Consider the following 11,638-nt stretch of genomic DNA (forward strand, 5'->3'; position numbering starts at 1 on the left):
GTCCCTTGAAAGCGTGTTTTATAATATCGTTTGACACCCTTTGCTTCATCTTTGATTTTGGACATAAACAAACAGTTCAAAATTGGTTAGTTAATATATGCTCCTGATTTTCAGTCTTTCCATCCAACGATTTACTAAAAAGCTCATATACGTCGTCTTTCGCTATCATGCAAAGCATCACATTTTTTTTTTAATTTGAAGAACAAATACCATCTTTGGTGGGCGTGCTTCTATAGAAAGGAATGTTTACTGACGTAAATGTCCCTCAGTTGCTTCAGTGTATACTCAGAGCTTATTTGACAGAAGCAAATTGAAACTCTGACTAGCAACTGTTGATGAAAGCCTCTTTATTGGAGGAACTGAAGTGTTGATCTAGCTTAAGCCACGATTACAAGAGCTTTAGCTGTACAAATTGGAGATCTTCTTCAGTTTTAGGCAACATCCTAAAAAAAACTAGAATATTTTTACAATTTATGACAAACGTTATTTTTATAGGTAGTTGAGCAACTGTTTTTTTGATTACTTGAGATTCTAAGACCTACGCTTGAATTGTGAAGAATGTTCTGTATACTTCTAGTAGAATATAATTGAGGTTATTTCTGTCTGATAATTTTACGTAAGGAATGCATTCTATTTTGAGTATTTTGGTTTACAACACAGTACGTTACACTGATAGTTTTTTACAACGTAAACTTTCCTATGGAGGTGATAGTAAACCAGAATATTCCATTTAATAACGTTCTTGTTGCTATATATATAGATATATATGAAGATATCTGTTTAATTACAATATATTTTTATTTTATTTTCTCATGAATGTGAACTAGTAGACAACAAGTGTTGGCCAGTGTTTCTGCTTACTATTGAAACTGGCCATTAGCTTAAACAAATCTGTCCTGGGAAAATTTTAAGAAACTATTACGTAAATCAAAACGAAAAACAACAACAAACATACATACATATAAGTTATAGATGCGATTTCTTATGACGTTATTTTCGTTCAGGTCTTTAACACATACGTACACACACACAGATATTTATATTTATAAGAGAGTTGTGATATTGTATCTACAAAAAGAAGAAATATTAATCGTAAAGGTATTAAAATGAAAGTGATAATTTTTTACGCATGAAAAATATAAATACAGGTTGTGTAAATGTGCGAAACATAAAGTGTATTACAGAGAATCCGGATAGTCTGAAACCAGAGGTGTACAACTTTGAATTTTACATACATGGCTGATTATAGCGTTTTCACAGCATGAGAAGGCCTAGCTAATCCTGCTGTTAATCCAAAGTTGTTTTGAATTACAAGGACAACATGTGGAACACTTTCTGTAAGATTCGTTCAAGTGTCTATGGTTCAAGACTTTTCGGACACTCTGTAGAATGTTAATAAGAACTGAAAGAGTTTCCATTCTAGAAAAATTCATAAAAGTTATAAATTTAAGTATAGCTTCTTTTTTATTGCTTTTTATACATGCTATTTCAACATAAACTAAAATGACAAAAATGCTTTTGAACTTAGTTTCGTTGTAATAAAAATAATCACAGTATTTTATTAATTTGTGGGGACTTTCAAACCTACCCACTAACATAGATGAGTGTAAAAAATGATAATAGAGCAAAGAAAGGAAACACATACTACACCAATAACATTAACTTGTTAAACGACAGTTTTACATGATAAAAAAATCTTGTGAAATATTTTGTGAAACTACATAAATACAAATTACATTATTAGAAGTTAAAATAGTAGGCATAATATTAGTTGTCTTTAAACAGATAATCCAATCTTATGCCATTAATATAACTTTCTGTAAGGTATCTTAGGTTTATATTCTAATAAGGAAACATTTTAATTTTAAAGTAATATATTTTTAATAGTATTTAAGTACACGATCCATGTTATACGGGCCCGGCATGGCCAAGCGTGTTAAGGCGTGCGACTCGTAATCTGAGGGTCGCGGGTTCGCATCCCCGTCGCGCCAAACATGCTCGCCCTTTCAGCCGTGGGGGCGTTATAATGTGACGGTCAATCCCACCATTCGTTGGTAAAAGAGTAGCCCAAGAGTTGGCGGTGGGTGGTGATGAATAGCGGCCTTCCCTCTAGTCTTACACTACTAAATTAGGGATGGCTAGCACAGATAGCCCTCTAGTAGCTTTGTGCAAAATTCAAAAAACAACAAACAAAAATCGTATTATACTCAGCCAATTGTACATTAACAGAAGGTAAAAAATAATATTCATGTTCATTTTATCAACGCTTTACACTCCGAGATCAAGTATTAAGGTATCTATCTTTAACCAGAATTAATCATATTAACTATTAATGGTTAGATCAACAGCGAGTATGCACATTTATTTCAAATGGAATCTTTATAGCTTATGGCCAGGTGGGTTAAGGCGTTCGACTCGTAATCTGAGGGTCGCGGGTTCAAATGTCCCATCACATCAAATATGCTCACCCTTTCAGCCCTGGGGGCGTTATATAGTTTCGGTCAATCCCACTATTCGTTGGTAAAAGAGTAGCTCAAGAGTTGGTGGTGGGTGGTGATGACTAGCTGCCTTCCCTATAGTCTTACACTGCTAAATGAGGGAGGATTAGCGTAGATAACCCTCGTGTAGCTTTGCGCGATATACAAAAAAACAACAACATGTGACTTGTTACTTTGAATATGAATAAAAACTAAACGAGCAAAGAATAGTTGCTTAATTCTAACGAAGGAAAACATGCATAGTTGCAATTTACCTGCAAATGCTATATTAACATATGTTTTATATAACTTAGTGGAACTAAGTTAATGTAACAGGAAGTGTTCTCGAACAGAAACTCTTAACTGTGGTGGGGGATATTTCCCCCTATATTTAGCTGGACTTAGGCAAATTCTGAGTCACAATTGCTTTCTGTAAAGTGCTAGTATGTGTTTTGTTATAACAAAGCCATACCAGGCTATTTGCTGAGCCCACCGAGGGGAATCAAACCCCTGATTTTAGCGTTGTAAATCCGTAGACTTACCTCTGTACTGGCGGGGGGCAAATGGGATGATAGAAAAAATGATTAAAAATCATTAACTAAGTAGTGTATACTTTTATGGGTTTTTTATTTATTTTCAGCTCTCACATAACAACATTCAGTGTTTTACACTTCGAAATTCCCATTAATTTAAAAGTTTTGTTGTTTCTGCTACTATGTGTGTCAACTATATTATATATCTCTTTGTAATTAAGTATTTAATTTCAGCTTATTTTTTCCTGATGGAAATTTTCACTGGATATATTGAGCTCAACTAAAAAGAATTAAACACACAGCGTATGTGGGAACTCCGGTCCGCAACACATGCAAACTATGGTTCGTAGGTCTCCTAGCAACAGTGAAGATAGATATTTTTTACTAAGCACTCATTTATGTAGTACTAGCTGGAGTACCCGTTCGTTACACAAGCAAAGTGAAAACTCGTTTGAAACTTAAGATAGGAAATTGGGGTATTATTTGTTTTTTCTTAACATAATAAACTTTACCAGGTCAATAAAAATACATAAAGGTACCAGTACTGAAAAGAAAAACATACCGTTTTCAATAATTCTATTAATATGAAATTAAATGAGGGATTCAATCTATCTCATGATTTTCCTCATGTTATCCCGTACCACTGTGTCAAGTTGTGCTGATATGGTAATTTTCCGAAATAATTTAGTCTACGAAACACCTCTTTCAGTAAATGGAACAGTCAGTGGAATTGTAAATAAAGTACTAAGAAATCTATAGAACAGGATGTGTTGTTGTTCCCCTGGTGGTACAGCGGTATGTTTGTTCAAGGATTTACAAAACTAAAAACCAGATTTCGATACCCGTGGTGGGCAGAGCACAAATAGCCCAATGTGCTTAACTTCAAACAAAAAGTGTTGCTGTTGAAACATTTTTGTAAATCAAGTGATGTTCCAAGAAAGTCAGCCATCTCTGGGAGAACTGTAGCTATACTTTGAAGTTAAAATAATTCACTCACAACAATATTTAACATCATTGGCATTGAATAACTCTATAGTGACTTACAGCAAGCCTCAGTAACACAACTTGAAGTCTTACGATAATATAATTTAGGAAAATTGTTGTTTGTTCGTTGAGGTTACACTCAGCTAAGCCAATTTTTTATCACGGTCAGCTCTAAGTTATTCTATCCAAGGTACGGGTGTTCGAAACTACACAATGGGCTATCTGTGCTATGCCAACCACGGATATCGAAACCTGGTTTTTAGTGTTGGAAGTCCGCAGTCATACCACTATGCCACTGGGAGGTATGTGTAGGTTAAGGCCTACTAAGAGCGACTTTTATGTATGCACGTTAATTTTTGTTTGTTGTCCAAATTTAACAGAAACCTTTTTCTATTGCATAGTTTTTAAATCACTATTTTTTATACAGTGAGGTAGCATCAAATTTATTTTTAAAAAACAGTTTAATAATATTGTGCATTTCATTTTAAAGGAAATGCAGATGAAATAAGCATGTATGAAAATGTTTTGTCTTTATTTGAGTTTCGAATAGGTTTGATGTGTAATTTTCTACAATTTTCTTTGCAGAATTTTGTTAACAAATGTAGTACATAAACTTGGTATCATGAGGTCGCTCTACTGTTAAACAAGTGCGTAAACTGGGGTGACTAATTAAAACCTTTAAAAGGGATATGAGTGCACATATTATTAACATTGACGGAGACGGATTTTGATTTTAAAAAGAACTTTTAGAAAGTGCGTATTTTCGTGGAATAAATTGGATTTTGCCAAATTTATGTGGACACCCGACCATCACACCCATATGTGCTTGTTGAACATCTCATTCCAAAACAACAGGCATCAATATGGAGTTGGTACCTCTTTGCTGCTATAACAGTCTCCACTTTTTTGGGAAGGCTTTTCACTAGATTTTGGAACATGGCTGCAGGGATTCGCTCCTATTCAGCCACAAGAGCATCAGTGAGGTCGGGCACTGATATTGGGCGAGAATGCTTGGCTCGCAGTTGGCGTTCCAATTCACCCCAAAGTTGTTCGATGGGGTTGAGGTCAGGACTCTGCGCAGGCCAGTCAAGTTCTTCCACACCAACCTCGGCAAACCATGTCTTTATGAACTTCATTTTGTCATGCTGAAACAAAAAAGGGCCTTTCCCAAATTGGTGCCCCAAAGTTGGAAGCACACAATCCTTTAGAATGCCATTGTATGCTGCAATATTAAGATTTCCATTCACTGGAACTATTAAAAACGATTCCAGACCATTATTCCTCGTCCACAAAACTCTACAGTTAGCACTATGAATTCAGGCAGGTAGCGTTCTCCTAGAATCTGCCAAACCCAGATTCGTCCGTCAGACTGTCGGATAGTAAAGCGTGATTCATCACTCCAGAGAACGCGTTTCCACTGCTCCAGAGTCTAATGGCGGTGTGCTTTACACCACTGCAGTCGACGCTTGGCATTGTGCATGCTGATCTTAGACTTGTGTGTAGCTGCTCGGACAAGGTAACCCATTTCATGAAGCTCCCAACGAACAGTTATTGTGCTGATATTGCTTCCAGAGGCAGTTTGGAACTCGGTAGTGAGTGTTGCAAGACGATTTTTACGTGCTACACGCTTCAGCACTCGACGGTCCCGTTCTGTGAGCTTAAGTGGCCTACCGCTTCATGGCTGAGCTGTTGTTGCTCCTAGATGATTCCACTTCACAATAACAACACTTAACCGGGACAGGTCTAGCAGGGCAGAAATTTGACAAAATAACTTGTTGGAAAGGTAGCATCCTATGACAGTGCTACGTTGAAAGTCACTGAGCTCTTCAGTACGACCCATTATACTGCCAATGTTTGTCTATATAGATTGCGAAAGCTGTATGCTTGAGTTTATGCTGCTGTTAGCAATGGGTATGACTGAAATAGCCAACCCACAAATTAGAAGGGGTGTCCACATACTTTTGGCCATGTAGTGTATTTTGTCGAATTTTGACATGCTCTGTTAGGAAGAAATAATCATTAAGAAAAAATAATAAACCAATGAATGAAGAAAGTTTGCAGTTTGTTAGATTATGTGATAAGATCATTTGGACTTGTCAACGTTGCTTCTCATTCAATGTGAGTTTGTTATTGTAACCGCTTTATGTGATAAACAGAGATATTTCTGAACTTAATTTAACTTTCTACTGCGCTTGATGATTGTACTTAATACGTAGGAATGCATGTTCAATGCTGTGATCTTTATGTTGCTAATTCGTGAGTACGGTAAGTGGTGTCACTCCGACTCTAGAAAGTAGTTTGTTTAAATAATATAGTGTAATGATACGGCAGTTTTACACCATTTAATTTAGTATGAATGCCAATTTTATCTTGTTTAATAAAGGTGATGTGGTTGTTAAGTGTTATTATTACAATAAAGTTTGTTTCTCAATTACTGGTGAAGTGTAAGTGGTTATAACATGTCTTTTCTTAAAATTACATAGTTGTTTGAAAATAGATGAGCAGGTTTTGATAATACAATGTGTACAGAATGGTCAGATGCGATTTTTTCCTTAAAATTTAGAACTAAGCGTATGATACAAGTTTAGAAAACGTGTACTGATTTTAAGTAAAAAGTTATTTTATATTGGCGAATACGGCGAAAACTTCAAACCTGCAGTGTCTAACGCCTAAATATATTGATGTAAAATAAGAAATATTCTAACAACATAAGTATCCCTCCAGGAATATGTATACATAACACCAGTGGTATGAACCTTTGAATGTTTTAACACCGTGCACTGGATGTTTTGTGAATATTCTACCACATCTGGTAAAGTTACTTGAAATCCTGTTTTTTACTGCATAAAAATACCTAAGTGTTTTTATTAGTGGATTTTTTAAAAAACGACTGTTAATGATATTTTAAGAAAGGTGCTTGCTTCTGTCAAGTTATCAAAAGCATGTTCAGAGATTTTAGAAGTATACCCCAAAACTGTATCTGATACAATACTAATCAAGTAATTAAGAAGGTCTTAAAATATTCATCACAATGTAGGGCTGATAAAAGCTAAGTGCGCCGGACTATGGATTCGAGGTACATGCACCGCTACTTTAATAGATAATATGGCACATCGTACTTTGGGGTCGCGGATGAGTCAATTATAATAGACGATGAGTTAGTGGTGAATAGTGTTGACTAGCGTTCCTTCGACTTCATTACTTCAAAATTAGAATAGCTAACACAGATAACCTTTAAATACAGCTTTGCGCAAAGTTGAACAAACAACATCACGAAATATAAAATATGAAAAAGGAAGTTTCTTTAATGATTGAAAAATAACAAAAATCAACTTTCATCATGAGCTTAAGATGTAAAAAATATTGTAACCTGGTATCGATATTCTGACTTATCTTGTGATTTAAACATGGAACTAAGACCAAAACATTTTATATATCGTCAGTTAAGTAAATATCTATACACCAGAAAACGTCTTCTGTAATGAGAAAGAAAGACATTATGAATGCTGTTGAACGAGAACTTAGTAGGTCGGACATACAACTCTAAAATCCAGGGCTCGATTCCTCATGGTGGACAGAGCGCAGATAGCTTATTGCATAGCTTTATATCAAAACACACAAACAAACAAAAAAGTTTAATAATAAATCAGTTAAAGTTCCAGTCCAACATTTTACATTAACTATTCAAATCAGATGAAAAGAAATATCTGTTTGATGTTAAACTAATTTTTTTACCACATGAAACAAGAGCGAGATGTAATAACAAATTGGTTGCTACGACATGGTCATTCTGGAGTGTAGCTGCTTGTACGTGATTAAATATTTCAGTTGAGGGGTTTGAGTACAAGTACATTATAACAACATGTAAGTGTTTGGCTCACATCAAAAAACACTGACATAGTTTGCACGCTAATGTTTTAGGTTTTGTTCCACGTTTTATTACTAAGCTACATGTTTGAGGTTGTGAAATGTTTCATTTTGTTTTGTCATCGTAATCGAGTAAGTACCTAGGTAAAATAATACCATATAATATAATGTTACAGTATCGTTGAGATACTTAAATAGATAAAAGCAAACGAAGAGAGTCTTCATGTAATTAAAATACCAGCTGGCGTTTGAACTTGGTAGCTTTACCTAAATAATTTAATACAACAAACAAAAGTGGGAACTATGGGGTGGCTGATCCAGTGAATGATGTTTTCTGTGAATTCTTTAATGAACATAGACACAATATAAGAGAAAATGTGTTAACAATGTGGAAGTGGGTGAGATAAATGAAGGTGCTTTACCTATATTAGTTAATAATGGGTTTATCAGTTTACTTAAGAATTTGAAACTTTACAAGCTGTAAGAAAATGAGAACTAAATAGAATATTTATTAGCTAAAGAATTAGTGTTGAATAATAAATCTATGGATTTCAAGAATTATTTCCGTTAGAACTAATGTTACTCTCATGATGTAGCATTCTTAAGCTAAAATAATTTTCGTGGACCTTTTACGCATTGTAAATGTAACCAGTCTGTTTTCAAGCAATAATACGTAAAGATACGGTTCTTGAATAGTTCTCTTCTCAACTAGCACGATGTGGCCTGGTGATTATTGGACTCGGCTTGTAACCTGAGGGTCGCGGATTCGTATCCCCGTCACACCATACGTGCTCGTACTTTCATTCGGGGAGGGTGTTAGAAAGTGACTGTCAGTCTAACTATTCGTTGATGAAAGAGTGGTCCAAGAGTTGACGGTTGGTGGTGATGATTAGCTGCTTCCCCTCATAGTCTTACATTGCTAAATTAGGGAAAGTTAGCGTAGACAGCCATTATGTAGCTTTGCGCAAAATTATCAACAAACAAAATCAGTCCTCTTCTCAAAAGGTATTGACTTGTCTTTCATTTATAACCAATATCTCACATCATTCATTTATATGTCACAACTGTATAGAATGTCACTAAACATCGACAACAATCGACTATTGAAGAAACTGACCTAGATGAAAGGCCTAATTTCGTAAATTCAGATACACATTACCAATAAGCTATTTATCAGTGTGATGCAAGATATAAAAGAACAAAAAATAACACCTCCAAAATAACTATTCATGATTTTGAAAGAGTAATGATAAAACATATCTTATACTGTGTATATCATATACATAAGGCAATGTTGTTAATTATTTGTTTTAAAAGTGATCAAAGAACAGCTAATTTGCATGTGGCTTTGGCTTTACAATGTACTGTTTTTCGATATTGGACGTTTTATGGCCTTGAAAAGCTTTATATAAACATCTAACAGCAGCTCCGCCTATAGAACTTGCTGAATGTTAATTAGTAATGACAAATGACAAGAGTAAAGATTTCAAGTTTCGGTTGACAAAGAACGTTTGAATGGAGCTGCAGTAAATTCTAATAAATTACAAGTTGTTCCTCCTTCATGTCAGTTGCACGCCGTCCTTCATCAACAGACATGCAACCACTCCAATTTGTTCCGTTATCTAATAGAAATTAACAAGTAATAAAGAAAGTGGAACAATTGACTCCTCAGCCAGTGGAAACTCACATGTAATGAACACTTTAACAGCAACTTCCACCAGTAGAAGTTCACAAATAATAATGAAAAAACAAACATCAGTGATTCACGTTCTCTCCAAATGAAAGTCATGGCCAATGAAAACTTCAATAATTATATTCTCAAGCAATAGAAATTCACGGGTAATCAGAAATTGGTGACTATTGTTCTCTATCGGTATGTTGTGAGAGAAATATTTCTAAGGTGTGGTACTATCTTTCATGGCGATTGATTTCATTACACGAGAAACATTCATTTGTACTTCAATGAAGAAAGGAGCACAGCTGCTATAATTATGCTCAACTGTGATAAAGACTCTATTTTGTAACATAAAGCTTCTACTTCAGATTAGTTTTTAATGATACAATTTTGTCAATATGTATGAGCTGTACTAGTGATATTTTGACACAATATAATGCAACAAATAGTTTCTTTACATTTTAAATAATGTGAATTATAGAAGTATTGAATTAAATATGTTTAATTATAGAGGGTTTGATTTCTCTTTATTCCATCAAATTTAACAAATTCAGGAAATAAATATTAACATTTTTGAATGCTAGACTTCTCTCAAAAATCGCAGACATACTCCTGTCAAAACATTTAACTAAAAAATGAAAAAGTACTAAAACAATTGACATGCGAGGATGGAATCTTTCTCAGGATCAGTACCGTAACTTTATCTTAGAAAAACATAATTGTTTGCATGAGAAAGAAGCAAAAGCTAAACGAGAAGATTTGGCATGCATGGTTAAGTTATCAAGATATAATACCATAGCACTAAATCGAAGTTGAAACTTTGGATTTTCTAGCTTATAATTTAATTTTAAATAATTTATTAGAAATTAGAAACATTTAAGCGTTTATAAGTCTTAGACATATTCCATGATGATGGGAAAACCCGTTCGTACAGATAAAAATATGTATGTAAAAATGGCTTGGATAGGTTGAGAAAATTTTTTATTTAGAGGAACGAACAACGTTTCGACCTTCTTCGGTCATCGCCAGGTTCACAAAAAAAAAAGAGGTAACTGAGCGATAGCTGACCACATGTTTGAAGGGGGTTGTGTAACTGAGTGTAGGAATGTAGAGGGCGTGCTTAGATGTTGGATATATTTATTAATATAGGTATACAAGGGCTGTTAAAAAATACGCGAACTGTTTGAATTGCGATGCTCCAGTTGGTTCCAGGGGAATCCGTTTGGTGTCTCTAGGTTTGCACAGATCAGCTGATTACGACGCCATTTCCCGATTGCAGATATCTTCATTTGTGTATTAGTTACGCAGTTTTAAGTGAAGTGCGATTTTTTCGTTTGGCGGATTTCAGAATGAATGACCTGAAGGAGCAACGACTTGCTGTGAAATTTTGTGTTAAACTTGGAAAATCTGCGACTGAAACTTTTGATATGCTTAACACGGCTTACGGTGATGTTGCTATGAAGCGTACGGCATGTTTCAAGTGGCATGAACGTTTTAAGGATGGTCGACAGTCCATTGAAGATGATGAGCGTCCTGGACGTTCTTCCACGTCAACTGACGACCCACACGTCGACAAAATCAACACCCTGATGCGGGCAAATCGACGTCTGACTGTCAGGGAGCTTGCTGAAAAGTGTGGGATATCAGTTGGATCTTGTTACGAGATTTTGACCGAAAAATTGAAGATGCACCGCGTTGCTGCGAAATTCAGCCCTCAGAACTCGTGAGTTTTTGGCCAAACACTCGATCACTGTTCTTCCCCCCCTACTCACCTGACCTTGCTCCTTACGATTTTTTCTTGTTCCCCAAACTCAAAAGACCCTTGAAAGAAAGAAGATTTGAGACGATTCCCGAGATTAAGGCAAATGCGACGAAGGAGCTGGAGGACATTACAAAAGAAGCGTACCAGGACTGTTTCAACAAGTGGAAACACCGTTGGGATAAGTGTATGCGTTGGGGAGGAGAGTACTTTGAAGGGGTTCCAGATCTGTAACTTCTAAATAAAGTAAATTTTGTTTTATGACGTCAGTCCGCGTATTTTTTGAACAGATCTCATAGAGGCATTCCTTTGTATTGGCTTATTTTGGGCTTGAGTTTTTGTA

This window comes from Tachypleus tridentatus, chromosome 9 (genome assembly GCF_004210375.1).
Source record: "Tachypleus tridentatus isolate NWPU-2018 chromosome 9, ASM421037v1, whole genome shotgun sequence".
Taxonomy (NCBI): Eukaryota; Metazoa; Arthropoda; class Merostomata; order Xiphosura; family Limulidae; genus Tachypleus; species Tachypleus tridentatus.